Below are 15,603 nucleotides of genomic sequence, written 5' to 3' on the forward strand. Positions count from 1 at the left end.
GTAAAAGCATGAATGACATAACGTACCCTGGGTAATTCTATGATGGCCAACTTTTTATATGCAAACATTGCAAAGAGCCTTTCAAAGGATTTGGATTAATTCATAGCTCCCAGTAATACTGACTATACTCCATGGGGCAGGTCTGGAAACCCCCTCCATGTTGGTCCTGACGGGACATCTTGCTGCAACCTGAGGGTGCATTAGGGCAAGCCTGGGGATCATCATCTCCCTCAGTGCCTGGCTTACAGGAGGAAACCCACAAAACAGTCAGAAAGGGAGATGCAGCAGGTCACTGTGGAACACAGCCAGTCTGTAGTGATCTACAAATGGCTACACAGTAGTTAATCCCACAGCAGCAGCATGAACCAAATCAGCAGTTCTCAGGACAATGCTATGATTTGGGTTTAGTGAGGAAAGTGCTGATGACAGAGACATAACAGAGCCATCCATCATAGTCCAAACAAAGAACTACATGAGGGGTTTTTCTTTAGGGTTTGGGTTTTTTTTTTTCAATATATCACTACGCATACAGAAAAGATGGATTTTTTTGAAATGGTGTAATTTCTCCAAAGGGCTGGAGATCCCAGAAGATTTCACTCCTTCAGCTGATGCTGATAGACAATCCTGGATGCTCAGTACTTTTCAAAGTCAGGTCACAGACATGAGATAGATTAGCGCCTTATTTTCAGTAACCTTTTCTAAAAGAATTCTGAGTGACCATCTTAGAATACTTGTGAGAAGTTTGTATCATCTTTCTGCTCTGTATAATAAAGTGGCATGTGATATTTTCTGTAGGTGTACACACATTCACTTTATAGCCAATCTAAAACATGTTCAGATCATGTAATACTCAGCGATGATGCTGCCATCTTTGAATGAGTTTAGGCAAATATGCCCAAGTCCATGGATGTACTTAGGTGCCTGATGACCAATGCAATCAGTAGGAGCTGGGTGTTTAATTATCTTCACATACGCAGGACAGAATGGTGGAAAACAGTCTGTTGATACAACTTTCTACAGCTATGAAGGTCAATGCCAAAACCAGTGACTGCTGTGAACAGCAAGGCTGGGACCCTACCCAGTAGTACTGCAAGTCACAGTGTGGATACAGCTAGGATGAAAGGGCATCCCTCACCTGCTGGGATCCCCTCACAGAAGCCAACAGGGCCACAGCTCTCAGTCTCCACAGGACAATCACAAAAGCAAACCTGCACCAGCATGTACCCAGAGGAGCCCCACCACACCCAAACACGCCAGGGCAGCTGCACACACCACCCAGGTGTATCACAGAGCCCATTCTTCACTATTACCAGGTGGGATCAGGCCCTGCTTCTGCTTGATGCTGCCCATGTTCTTGTATGGGCCTGTACTTCACCAATGTTCAGATACAAACCTGTGCATGAATTATTCAAAGTTATCTGTAAAATCAGTTTTGAAAACTGTAAAATACTGATCTGATGACAGGCTGGTCATATCTCCCATGGTTTCATTACCTCAAACAAACCTGAAGAATCAGGAAATGTTTTGCTTTAGTTTCCCATTGAATCAATGAAAAAGAAATGTATTTTTCTTGATGCTTCACCTGTAGGTGATCAGGTCTGCAGGCAGCACTTCTGCCATCTCTCTGAGCTACAGAAGGGCAGACATTGGCCAAGAGGGGCAATACATGGGCACTGCCCATGTGATATACAGTCAACAGAGCTGCCCTCTGGCATCGGTACTTGGATCAGCCTGGGTGCATTTCCCATTTGAGTCCCAGTTCTGCCACTGCTGAGTTAACAAGAGTTTGTGATGGGGCATGTTCAGGCTTCCAACATATTAGGAATAATGCTAATGATATTGTATGTTTTGTCTGCATTACGGTCTGCTGCTTAGAAAATAAGCATCTTGGCTTTGTCTCAATGTTTATCTTCAATAAATACCTCAGCTTTGTCTCAACAATTATCTCTCCACAGCAGACCATTATCCAGTAGCAACATATAATTAATTTAACAGTACTGTTTAAAATATATCTTCTTTGTGCTGCAGAGAAAGGAGTTGTATGTGGGAAATGTCAGGGGCCTCATGTATTCTTGGAATTAAAACAGAAATTAAGTCATTTGAGCTATTTTTTATCCTCTCAGCTTTTGTTTTCCCATTTCTTGTTTTACACAATACAAGCTCTCTCTGGCTCGTGAGGAGATTGCAATTGGAGAAATCTGGAAACCTTCCAAGGAAAGCATATTTTAGGGCAGTCCTATACCAGGGGCTATTACAGGTGATAATAGCTGATAAAGGTCCAATATATCACCTGAATCTGCTTCAAACTGATGACAGGGCTTTACGAACAGGTGGGTGTTGGGCTTCTTTATATCTTCTAAGGAAAAGGTGTGAGAAGTTCCTGGTGATAATTGTTAAATATTAACATCATGTTGACGTTTCAATCTGATTGCATGTGAGTCAGCAAGACACCTAGAAGTTAGCAGGGTATTTAAAGGAAAAAATGTCACAGTAATTTTGGGGGTGTAGGGCCATTGTGGGAGGAGACTGCTGTAACTACAGTGCCCAGTGCAAGCAGCCCAGGCAGCACCAACTGAGAGAAAACAGCTCTCTACTACACATCAGTCTTTTTTGTTGTCTGTATTCTGTACTGAGCCAAATATGCTGTTAGCACTTAGCAAATATGCAGGAGGGTGGAGGATCTATTCTCCTGTGCATCACTACAAGTCCAGAGAAGCTCTGTTAAGGTTGCAGAAGTAAACGAGATCATAACCTGACTTGTGTTCAAGACCAGTTATACTTTAACAAAGACCTGAAATAGTACGACCACTCTGAGGTAAAAGGTTGAAGTGATGGAAAGTGGCTGAAGAGGAATGGATGGTGAAAAAACAAAACATGTAGAGCTCTAGTGTGGATGGAAACAATATTTAACGTCTGGGAAAAGGAGGAGGAATGCTCAAACTGTTTGAGGCACTTGCAACCAAGCCTGGTATTTCCCAAGCTCATTTGGTACTTCACGACTGAGCCTCAGCATTCCTGGGCTTCCATGCAGCCCACACTCACCATCATCTCACACATGCTGACCTCTCAGTACCTATTTCATGCTCAGCTGAGTGGCAACTCCAGACTAGGAATCCTAGTATAAAGGTCTCTTGAAAGGCTGTCTAGTCAATGCACTCTGAATACACCTCAGCATTGGATTTCATGCAGAATACCACACACAGGGTCCTGTGTCTTACGGGGCAGGGGAGTCCAATATCTTCTAGACTAACCCACAGTTCATTTTTATCAGCTTTGGGACTTCATTCTGGTGGCACAACCCACACAAGGAGACAGCATCTCCTGAAGCAAACAGCTGTCTCCACATTCATCCATCATCAGGCACCACTGCTGCAGCCAGAGAGGGGCAGATGGGGATGCAGGTTGCTCTCCAGACTGCATTACAGCAGCATGAGCAGGTTTCATGTGGTAATTTAGAAAGGCTCCCGACAGGAACAGTTCTAGTGGTACTCCACATCTCTCCCAGGAAAAATCAGATGGCAGTGCCACCTGGGCTGACATTAGCCTACAAGCCACCAGTGTAGCTAGTCATGCCTAGCAAATTTGGCACTTGCACATTCATTAGGAGAGATGAGCTAGAGGTTCTCCTCCAGAGCTCTGTTATCTCTGCTAGGCAGACAAAATTAAAGTAAGTCTAAGTTAAGTGATTCAGCCTTGTGTTTCAGGAGTACCAGTGGGATGGGAGGGGGTCTTTGTTTCTATTCCTCTTAAGTATTTTATCTGAAGTCTCTGGATAGCTTAGTGAGCATGGATACACACACAAATTCACATGAAATAAGCGGTTAATAAAGAACTCAGGTCCCTCAGAAGCAGCAATGAGACATGCTTGGAAAACTGCACATAGGCAACAAATTTTTGATATGAACTTCAGTGCAGCCAAAAGTAAAGTCATTCATTAGAGGACAAATCTTTGAGGTCATCCTCAAAGGTTAATGGAGCCCTTAGAAGCAGTGAGTCTGCAGGGAGACCAGGGCAGATAACCCAACAGGAGGAAATGTTTGCTTCAACAAAATGAATCCTAGTGTGTATGAACCTGGGAGCTCTGAATGCTATGGACAAAGTCTGTAACTGGTCTCAGTTTAAAAGTGTCCAGGCCTCACACATACAAGTCAAGAAGTTTCAGATGAGAGTTCACAAAATGACTGGAAAATGTGTCTTACAGCAAGAGTTTCCAAAAGTTGAAGCTCTTCAGTAGAACAAAGGGAAAGGCTTCTGAAGGTGTAATTTACAAGTTCCTGTATTAGATGCAAAATTTTGGAGTGGGCTCTCACATGCATCTGTCTAGACAATCTGCCCTAGAAATAAGGCATGTGGTTTCAGCAGAGAGGAGAAATTAACTGCTGGAACAATGTTCACAGAGCAGAGGGTAGATTCTTTATCACTGTGCATAATTTAATTAAACTTAGCTGGTTTATGCAAAGAAAATCAATAACTCAAACAGGAACAAATGCTAGGAAACCCTTTGATCCATATTATGCAGAAGGACACGAGAGATGATTACTTCTGGATATCAATCAATGAAAACTGGGTCATGCTGCGCTCTGCTGCCCTTTCGCTCCCCATCCCTCAGCACCAGGTCTGTGAGCAGTGGCAGACAAGTGAAGCATCTCCAGCAATGCCTTCCTCCACCCTGAGACAGGGAATCCAGGACCAGCAGGAGTGGGAGAGATAGGCAAGAAGATTTCAGTGTAGGAACAGAGCTTGGAAATTCAGGAATTAATACCAAGTTTTTCTTGGGTTGCATAACTAATTGTTGAGCAAGAGAAGAGTGCAGATGTGGGCTGGTAGGACCTAGAATAAATTAATTAGTAATCAAGAGTCTGAGGGCCAGCTGGAAACTTCCTACTCTCAGGAGGCCAGAGAGAGCTCTTACAGAAGTGGGTATCACTCTCTGTCCATCCAGAAGGAACTGGCAACACAGATTGTCTGCCTTTCTCTTTTTGGAAAAAAAGTAGATATCTCTTTCTCTCACAAAAAAACCCAAAACAACAACAAAAAAACCCCAGACTTTTAAAAACACCCTGTGATATTAAAATCATTGCCATTATTAGGACACTGCAATTTTATTCACTTCTGGGGCTTAGAGTCCTGTGTGAGATCCAAACCCTACAAGGCATACAGTGATCTTGACCCCTCTGACCAACCTTGAATCTTGTCTCATGCCTTTGTGAATTCATCCACCGAGGATGTTGCAGTGACCTCTCTTGGTAAACTCTGTGTCTGTGTGTGTCTGTGTGTGTGTGTGTGTGTGTGTGTGTGTGTGTGTGTGTGTGTGTGTGTTCCTTCTCAAGCTACTCTTTGCATATCTTCCAGATCTTCCAGGAGATAAAAAGAAAAAGGGGCTCAAAACCAGTGCAAACTGCCTAGAAGGTAATCATAATATTACCTATTTCTTAAAAATTAAAATAAAAAACCCTCTGCCCATTTTCATAGCGCTAACAGACTAGCACAATGGTTCAGCCAACAAAATTTGTCAGAGACAGTCCAGATTAAACAAAATTGTTGACCCCCGAGTATTCAATTCTCCTGTTTCTTTAAAGAATAGCACCTCATCTTCAGTGCATTTGTCTCCTTTGACAATGATATTACAAATCCCAGCACAAAATTAAGATACAACCCTACACAAGCTGTGAAAACTCATGCCTGCATTTGCTCCCTTCTCTGACCTCTCTGTTGTTTATCCTGGGCACAAGATGTATTTCAGCCATTTGAATTTGCACTCCAGGCTTTTCACCATCCCCACCCTGACCTGGAGGAAGTACTGTCTATAGAACATTCTGCAAGTCACCAGTAGTGTTGCAACATATACCCCACTTTTATGTTGCTGGACAGGTAGATAAAGAACCTAGCCCATGCTTCAATCTGGATAAAGAGAAGCTTTAGAAAGGACAAGGAAGCATTGGCACATATTGCCTGCAGCACTGGTGGAGTCTTTAAGAACTGGCCTGATTGGCATCTGTCAAGATACAAGGCCCAGTTCATTCTGCCTTCCAACACTCTTTTTCTGAATCTAGGATGAAATTCTGCTGGTGACGAACTGTCAAGAATATCTGCCTGTTCCCTGCAACCTGGGAAACTGAAGAGACACACTTTGGCAACAGGCATTGAGGAAGGGGATTGCAAGTCATGTTAATCACCTTAGAAGAACATCTGACCCTTATCTACTACTGTCCAGATAGCACAGTCATTGGTATTGACTGACATTGGAATCTTCAAACCCCAAAATGAACAACAGCTTTTAGACTTGTATGACTTGCATTATTTTTAGCTTCTTACACAGGCCTCATGATTGATCTGCCTGGAGTGCCCTGGTGCAAGCCCCGAGGGAGGGGAGAGGAAGGGCTTCATGCAGACACACACTTCCACGCGTGATAAGCTCGCATTTGTCTTGAACCGTAAAATGGCAGCTCGTTGTGAAATCCTGTCGGAGCATACCTTTTAAACACCAAACAAGCACAGCATCAGCAGCACATAAAGAAATATTTGAAAGGCCCTGGAGGGAAGCCAAGACAACGTGGCTAATGTTTCACCTAATCTCACCCCCTCGTTGGCTGGCTGTGCCCCGGCAGCCCTGCCTGCGTGACGCGAGCCTCCGAGCCCCGGCAGGCAGCTGCTCCTTGACTGCCTGCACTGTCTGCCCTGCTGGCAGCAGGACAAGGGAAACAAAGAAGCTAAAACATCAAGCGGCAGAGCCGCGGAGCGGCGTGGCCGGGAGGACAGCGCGCCCTCCCTCAGGGCAGGGCTGGAGCGCGGCCTCCCCGGAGCCAGCGGCGCGCAGGCCGGGCCGCACCGCGCCCTCAGGGAGGGGCCCAGCGCCGGGCACACACAGAGCGCCGCTCTGTCACGTCGGGCTGGCCGCAGAGGGGCAGCGGGGCGGGAAAAACTTGTCAGGCTCTGCCTTTCCTTTGGAAAAATCAGCTTTCGCTCCCCAGCCTCCAGTAGCCTGTCCTTTATGTGCACCTAGTAATTTGCCTCCTCTTTCGCACCCCTAAATACCTTCCCTTTAGCACAGAACAGTTTACTTTTGAATAAAAGTAATTTTGAATTAAAAGTAATTATCCAGAGGCCTGTCCCAGCGGTCCAGCTTTGGGATTCTTGTTTTCTCTGAGTTATTCTTGTGTCCTTACTTTGTAAAATTAGAACCCACCCCAGACGCAAGAACCTGCAGAATGCTTGCTCTAAGTCTGTTGCTAGCTCAAGTTGAAAATGGAGCTGACAAGCATGATATGCCAAGAGAAACATTATGAATGCAGGAATTTGGACTTATTGGATGTGAACAGTATTAATTATTGATTGATCATGTTCTCCTCAGGTCATGAGAGATTTTTAGAATTGTCCTTTTACCTGCCTTAAAGTGTAAACTGTGGTTAACGGGATAGTAGAGGCACAAAGTTTTTCAGAGGATTTAGAGAAAACCCTCTTTCTGTAGCATCAACCCAAGTGACAAAAGTATTTCAGATCCTAAATAAAAAGAAGCAAGACATATTTTTTTTACTAGGTGCTGACCAAAAGCTTGAGTTTAAGCCAAAAATCACCAGCAATATGGTTTCATGACATAAGCAGGAACATAGCGGCAAAGCAGCTGCCCAATGGCAGCAAAACAGAAATACAGATCAGAGACCGGTAGGAGACTAAAACCAGATGTGATTCTCCTTGCAAAGGATGTATGAACTTACAGGAAGAAAAGGATCTAAAAATTAATATACAGTTTGACTAAAACCAGATACAGAATTAAAATTGACTTAATTTTTAATGGTTTGGATTTGTTTGTTTATTTGCTTACTAGATTTCTTTTTGATCCAGCTGTTTTTCATTTTTGTTGGTTTCATTTTGAGGCAAAAGTGATGAAACCCTACAAGAAGGGAAGTTCTTGTGGTTTTTCAGGGGCATCCAGAAGCAGAGTAATGGAAAACCAACAATAGACAGGAAAGACTGGAAAGTGTGAGACTTTTCCCAAACTTTGCCTGCTTCTGCAAACTGATGGTATATCATGACATACAGACTTTTCTTTGGGTTGTAGTGGCTTGTGTAGGCACGGGGAGATGTGATAAACTCCTAGAGGGTGCCAAAGCTGAATTGCCTTTGGAGGCGCAGTGATCCGTCCCTTTCCAACCTCCCTCCTTGTGCTCCTTCAAAGGTCCTTAGTCTTTGTGCTCCATCAGCCATAGGACTCTCCTTGAGTTCAACTAAAAGGGCTGGAGACAATTGTCTGTGCTCTCTTCCCTGCTTGAGCACCCATATCATGTCAGGAACTGCCTGGCATTAACATAGGTCAAAGGTTGCATTAGCATTGTGTAAGTTTGGGCCAAACTCCCAAACACTGTAGAGCTACCATTTTTTGAAATTCCTCTTCTCAATAAAAAATTGTGAGTGCCAGAGAAAGTGCATTTTTCTAGATGGTATTTTACTTAAGGTATTGCTCTTCAGTGTTGTCACAGGTACTTCCTGTAGCAAAAATATGCATATGTGAGTCTGTCTATCAGTCTATCTAGTGAAAACATGTTAAATTTGTTTTACAGGCTAATCAACACAGACTTTTGAACACAGTCTAAATTCTTCTCAGTGTGTAGAAACTGCCTTGTACCCTTAGAATAAAATTCCACTTTTTTTCCCATGCAAATTGTGGAAGTATTTTGAGTAATGGATGAAAATTCCTTTACCCCCACCCACCAGTGTGCAGCTGAACCCTCAATTTCATTGAGCATGCATATTCCTTCTGCCCGTGATGCCCATAACCTGCCACCACTTAGGTATGGCTCTGCTTTGTGATTTGTAATGGATAAGCAGAGATGCAGGAAAAGCTCCTGCCTTTGCTTCACAGAAAGAGGACTGATTTGCCTGACGTTGGAAATTTCAGACAGAATTCAACCTATAAAGCAATGACTAAAAGTTTAACCATATTTCTTAATATAATTGATATTCATCAAGGTGCAACTGACCAGAACTTGAGCTGGATAAAGTCACCTTACCTTTAAATCTTTGTGGAGATGTTAGCCATTTCCTCTGTCTCTGGGCTTAAACCTATAAGTGTCAAATGGATTAGTTTCTGGAGTTGTACAGAGTCTTGAATGCACTCCAGCCTTACTTGTTTCCCCACCCAGCAGCTGAGGATATGGGGGTATGTGTGCAACATAGGAAGGATGTGCATGGGATGTGTGCTAGCTGTGGTGCACACAGGGGCCCGAGGGCTCAGCACATTCCTAGGGACCTCTCTTGTCCCACCACCTAGACAACACTACTAAATACAGTGGGGACATGTTTCTGGGTCACACTGAAACTCCCTGGAACTCTCTTTCCAGCTGTCATATGCAAGAAAGCCTCTTTCTTACGTCTCTCTTACAAAAATAAAACAATAGCACAGGATAAATCCTACTTTCCTTTATACTCAAATCTGAGATGACACTGGTGGTTTCGGGAGGGGAGCTTACATTTTTGCATCTTTCCACTTCCAGAAGAACACTGTTTTCTCTACTTAAGTAGGGACCAGAGAATCCCAGGTGTGTCTGGAGCTATGTGATTAATCGGTAGCTGATGTGTAATACCATGAGAGGAAAATTTGTGGAGGGGCTGAAAAGTAAAAAAATCAATTGGGAAGGGGAATAGGAGAGTGGGCAGGCATAAAATATGATATTTTATTTCATTCCACTAATAGTTTGAAAAACAAATATAGCTAAATTCAACCTTCAATGGCTTCCTTTAAAAAGGCACAAAATATATTATTTTGAAAGGAGTTTTTTTAACAATTTAAAAAATATTTCTTAAGGCTGTTCACTGAATTCAGTAAAACATTCTCAATATTTTCAGTCAAGTTAGGACAGCATTTGTGTCTTACTACATAAATCTGAAAAGAAAACACATTAATCTGAAAAAAGAAATCCATCTTGGTGTGGGATTAAAAAACAGAAGTATTTTATTTCTGTGGATATCATCAGGTTTTATACTCCTTTATTGTTCTTAGATCAAAGGACTGAAAGATTTAATTTTACTACCTTTTGGTAGACCTTTCATGTCTACTTTACTTTACTTTTCACTTTACAAATTGAACCCACAATCACCTATGAGTTATTTCAGAATATTTGTCAAGGTTGTGACAATAAAATTACTGGGCATTTTTTAATCAATGCAATTGAATATATTTTGCCTTTTAATCAGTCAGTTGTTTCCTAGACTACTTGCTCAACTTAAGTATTCAGCAGCCATTTTAAAGAGAAACAATAGTTTCTTAAAGTTTCAATACCCTGCTCCATCTGCTATGGATGGAAAATCTCAAGAACAAGATTTCTGAGACCACCCAAAAAGTCATGGAGAAAAAGAAAAGGATTACTAGACTTGTGGACCTTCTTGTTGTTTTTGTATTGTGAGCTTTATTTGTACAGCTCAGAATCCAGCCATCTGAGGAGTTTACTGTGCTCTCATGAAGAAAATATTTGTACTACAGAGCAGTATGTTTCCAGCTTCCTAAACAAAGTTTAGGCTATATTTCTTCCTCTGTAGATTTAATGGTCTGTCAGAAGTGTAAGGATACAACTTAAAAAAGCATAAATTATGTCTTTAGTTGACCCTGAGATGAGCTCAGTTGGTTGGAGCAGGGTGCTAATAACACCAAGGTTATGGGCCCAATCCCAGTATGAGCCAACCACTTAAGAGTTGGCCTTGATGATCCTTGTGGGTCCATTTCAACTCAGAATATTTTATGAACTTAGTCCATTTTTTAGCTTTTGGTACACATTTGTTTCACCTCTCTTTTGTTTCCAGTCAATGTACTAAAAGTTTTTTCTGCACATGCTACAAATGAACAGCTGGTTAAAAGATGTATTTAATTGCCTTCAGAAGAATTGTCGTCTTTCCTATCATCTGGTACCAAGTGACACTGGACATTTTACTCTACTGAAGAATTTCCTGTCTTTATCAAGCCAGGCATGCTTTTCAGCAGAAGAGAATTAAAAAAGGGAGGACCCCATGCAAAGAAACCACAATTTATCAGTGTAAAGCCTACAATAAATTAAAACAGTTTTCCCTGAGTCATTTTAGCTATCAGACGAGCTTCCACACCATTTTGTCCTACTAAGATACGTTCCTAATTAATCATTGCAAGCACATGCACATGCCTCTGCACTTGATCAAATGAACAGTTCTTGACAGCTAAATCCTCATGCACCCTTTACTCCCCAAACTTACAAGCCTTTCACAGGATGTTTAGACAGGAGGAAGGAGTGCAGGCATCAGAATGACAGTGCTTATGACAGTCTGGAGGCTACATTATTCTGTTTTTCAAAAGGGAGTATTTCTCATTATTGTATCCACTGCTTTGCACTACAGCTGTGACAGAAAAGGAGAAAGCCCAGGCAAAGAGAAGGAAACAAGACAGAGGTGACCACAATTACAGGTAGTCAAAAAACCCAGGTGATATTCTGCATTCCATTCTTCTTCAGGGAAAAGAGGCAGCATGAAGTCTAACTGTGCCCTTTTGGAGACTTTGACCTTCCTGTAACGTTACTGGTGTTAGAGAAAATCTACATGAGTAGAAACCCTTCCAGCCTCAGTCCTAGTCAGCTGTCATGTTGTTTGGCCAGTGGAGATTTCATTTAGAAGACAAAGATAGACATATACTCCGATCTTATATATATATATTTTTTTTTTTTTCTACACATAGCAGTGTGCAGGGACAATGGCTCCCTTTTTGTGCCGTACATATCACCTGCAGAAATGAGCTACATGGGAGGGGGAGCACAAGCTGGGCAAGAGACAAGAGCATTGCCAGAGTTGCAGTTCTGGTCCCTGTCATCTGGGAGGCCGCCACCTGGTCTCAGCGTAAGAGTGCATCCCTGCCCTTCCACCAACATTGGTGCCCTTAGAGCAACTAAGTCAAAAGAGGCATCTCCCTAGACTTCAGGAGCTTAAGCAAGACCAAGCACCAGCTTGAATATTAAATTTCCAAAGCTCATCAGGAGCCCATAAGTTCACACAACTTTTAATATAAACATCCCTCTATAGAATTGAATCTAGCAAAGACATAATTTTCTCTCATTTGTGACTTCTAAAAAATCATGTAAGTTTGAAAAAGCTATTTTAAGTTCTGGCAAAGTAAGAACTCAATCGACCACAGAAAGTTGGGAGACTTTGTTATGACAAAATGCTTTTTGGCTAATGGAAATATTTCAGCTAAATTCTGACTTCCTCAAACATGTTTTAGATAACATTAAAGGAAATTCTTAAGTAAAATAATAGTGAACCAAAGGTACTGAAAAGAAATCAAAGTGACAATTTAGTTTTTAACAAAGTACTTTATTAAACATTTCTATATTACACAAACATTCTGCTGAATTTCCATGGGTTTGTGAACTGATTCATGGTTGCTACAGCAGCTCTCTCCATTTAAACGGGGTCTTTTTCTTCATTTTCATTCATTCAGTCACTGAGAGTTGAAACTACACAGAATGAACCAGGAAAGCCTGAGAACATGATTATTGAAAGATTGACAAAATAGTTTTGGATGTCCTTGTGTTTTCTTTTTTTCTTCTACTTTGCTCCACAGGAAAAGGCTTTTCTGAGAGCAACTCCCAGCTGTTCTGGTTCAGGGGAGTTTGGTGATTATTTTTGGTTTCAGTTTGCTGAGCATTAGGACTCCTGTCTTATTATTCTATTCTGAAATTAACTAAACAAGTCAAAGTGATTCTCATAACACTGAATTTGGGACAGAAATTACGTGACTTGTAATAATGTCAACCTTTTCTTAAATTGAAGCTGTCTTTCACAATCATAATGGAAACAAGCAGTATCTTGAAAGGATGGATCAGTTAATCCCTATGGGGATGAATCTGATTTCACAGACAACAATGGCAATCAGAGGCAGAAAAACATTGAAGACGTTAAAATTATGTAAGTAAAAGCAAGACTAATTTTTATATTTTCAGATAAACAAATATGCCTGAACACTAAGAATTGTCTTCAGTTAGGTGTATTATACTTGCAGTAGTCATCTTACTTTAAATGTAGCAAGACTGATTACAGAAGGTCAGGAGCTGGAATTTTATTTTTGTCTTATGCAAATTTCCTTTTGAGCAGTTGCTGTTTGGTATCTATTTGCTTTGTTAAAAGTGAACAGAGAAAAATAATTGAATCCATAATAATGGTTCAGAAGTTGAATAAAAATAAAATCCAAATTTAATAAAGCTAAACAGGAGAGGAAAAAAGGCATATTAATGTGTGCATACAATGTCAAGATGGAAAGAACATTGCCCTCATAAAGAATCTCTGAACAGGCACACTTTACTCTTCATCTGGAGGAAAAACACCGTGAACAAAGAAATTACAGCTAAAAGTGTACCATTTTAAATATACCAGGTGCATGGTTTTGCACAGTGTACAAAAATATTCTATCTGCTGGGCCTGATGCCATTATTTATTGTCTTCTAGCAATCAGTCCTATCACTAAATCAGGATAACTGTGGGCTTTGTACACCTTCATCAAATAAATTGAACAGAAATCACTACACTAGAAGGTTAACATCATTTGAGTCAAGGGGCATGTTAGCAAAAAGTAGAAAAAATCGTCCCCACAACACCATTCCAATTTTTTATCTTTTCCAGCAATCTTTCCCCAGATCAATATTATTAGCACATATTAACAAAGTGATTTTTTAAACAGTTTTATATCATATGACTCTTTTCAGAAACTGTTTAATATGACCTTGGCTTGGCTTGATTTGTTTTTTTCAGTTTCTGTGGGATTTTGAGGGGGATTTTCTCTTTGTTTGTTTTGGTCAGGGTGTTTTGCTGGTTTTTTGTTTTTTGCTTTGGTTTTGGTTGGTTGGTTGGTTTTCTGAAAGTGAGCATTTTGTGGTGAAAAGAATAATCTTGATTGATCTTGAATGATCTTGATTTTCTGCTGTCCCACTCTGCTTGATTCCCTACTGTATTCTGTGTAACTGGAGACTTATGCCACTGAGCGGTTTGCATTTAGAAGTGGAACGTAGGTTTTGAGCATAAAGCCATAAAAAAAGAGCCCAGGAAAGTGTGGTTATTATATGCATACGTTGAGAAGATTATTTGAAAATCTTTTAGAAAATCTGATATACCAAGAACAATTACTGCTTTCTCCATTTCCTCACATTAGTGCATCTGAAAAGCAGATACTATGAATGTAGAAAAATTACTTAAATCAGTAACCAGGAGTACGTGTGGCTGTCATGGACCTGAGTGTAGACGGGTCAGAATGCCACTTGGTAAGAGTCAAGGAGGAAAAATTTTGGCAATATTCTAGTACATTATCATGGCATAGTGACTCTGGGAGGTGTCAGAGTTGTTGCTTGTAATATTTTCACAAATAATCTGTCACTGCTTTTGTCCTTGCTGTTGCTTACATATAAGTATGTGTCAGCTGGATAGTAAAAGCAGGCCTTCAAATTTCATACTAAAAACACATTCCTCATTTTTAATTATTCTCTTATTGGGCTTTGAGAATTTTTGTGAATATGATTCTTGTCTGAAAATTTCATTCTCAATAGAAAGCACAGCAACTTACCAAGGATCAAACATCCTAGCCCATACATAAACAAACATCCTTCTGATAAAGAAGCAGCATTGTGAAGCCCACTTCTTATGTCTCTCTCTCTCTCACTCTACTCACATCAAAAATAAATGGGAGTGCTGGGTCAGAAATAAAGGTTTTACAGAAGTACTACTTCAACAAGCTCCAGCCATGACAACATACATATAGGGAAAAGAGAAAGCTAAGTGTTTCCTCAATCATTATTTGGCTCTTAAAAGGGTGGAAAAAGAGATAAAAAACATTTTACCAGCATCAGTGAGGGAGAGGCACAAAGCACACAATTCCAGGTATTCAGTGCTTGCAGGGAGGTATTGAAGAGACCCCTTCCTGACAGCCTGGGAGAGCAGGAACATGTTTCTGCCATTTTAACTGAAAGGAGAGTATTTATGCTTTGTATAAAAATTTGGGAGGCAGAGCTGGGACAGTTTATCTGGACACCAAGGTGACAATTACAGGATGAAGAAAAATAGCATAACTGGAAGTAAATGAATGCCTGTAATGCAGGGCGGTTGTAAAGGAAGAGCCAGGAGGTAGGAGCACATTAGCAAAGGAAATCAGGAAAGTGTTGGAGATGGTGAGAGAGAAGAGCAGTCCTGGAAAGTGTATCTTGGAAGCTGGAATCTGGATTTTATGACTTTTTAGAAAAACAGAGTGAATAGGTGAAATAACGGAAATGTGAGTATGGAAAGAGTCTGTCAATCATATTCCATTTAAAACCTGGTTAAATAGGCATTTACTTATACCACATAGCAGTAGATGGCTGCAGCCGACATTCAGATAACCCCCAAAGCATTTTCTATCTATAGAAGTGTACAATGAAGTCTATTTAATATGGCCTTCATTTCAAATTGAGCAGATGAATTTAATAGACTGCAGCCTTTTGTCAAAGGACAAAGACAGGGACCTGTGTAAAGCTGAATATGATATACTCAGGAGTCTACTTCTGGCTGGTATTTAAGGCTCTGTTTTACAGTCATGGACTTTGGAGGAAACGCTGTACATAAAAAAAAAAA

Source organism: Pseudopodoces humilis, chromosome 6 (genome assembly GCF_049639895.1).
Source record: "Pseudopodoces humilis isolate 2021_Gansu_Grassland_sample_001 chromosome 6, ASM4963989v1, whole genome shotgun sequence".
NCBI lineage: Eukaryota > Metazoa > Chordata > Aves > Passeriformes > Paridae > Pseudopodoces > Pseudopodoces humilis.